Consider the following 709-nt stretch of genomic DNA (forward strand, 5'->3'; position numbering starts at 1 on the left):
AATTTAGATAGAGCTTTACGTTGGTTAAATTGTAGTTGTCGAATTGAGTTATATTATATTTTAATATTTTCCGATATGACATTTTTTCGACTAGTCTGCAAGGCAAAGATAACGTATCATGGTTTTTCCAAATTAGTGGCTGCTTTGACAGTCCACAGATGTTTGGTCGTGCTTTGCAGCAGTGGAAATTCATACAGATCCCATGAGCGGAAACTCATACTCAGATATCGACCATTCTCCAATGTTCTCAGCAGGGCAAGTTTATTGATATCATTCAACATTACATGAGGCATTCGCCATTGTATCTTGAATAGCTCAATCTTAGCTTGCAACGCTGAAGATCCAAGTAGACTGTTGTCACTGCGCGATCGTAATAAAATTAATTCGTGACGCGCGTTAATTACTACACGCTTGTAGTCTTCGCAGAATCCTAGCAGCATGTTCAGTGGCACGCAAAAGTTGAAGTATCCATCTGCCGAAACAGCGTCAGTCGTATCCCACACAGCATTTTTCATGGTAGCATTATTGTTCGAAGATAACGATACATAGTTTTTCAGCGTGGAAGTTATTCCCACGTTTGTCTAAGGAAACTATGTCCTCGTGATCCGCATCCAAAGTCTCGATGATTAGGTTACTTTTTACATTGTCGTCCAGAAGATTCACCAACCATTCTCGCTTTTCACACCCCTTTACGTATACGAGTGGGGGG

The sequence above is a fragment of the Odontomachus brunneus genome, unplaced genomic scaffold, assembly GCF_010583005.1.
Source record: "Odontomachus brunneus isolate Ranch 3 - 2012 unplaced genomic scaffold, Obru_v1 Obru_scaffold_272, whole genome shotgun sequence".
In the NCBI taxonomy this organism is placed as follows: Eukaryota; Metazoa; Arthropoda; class Insecta; order Hymenoptera; family Formicidae; genus Odontomachus; species Odontomachus brunneus.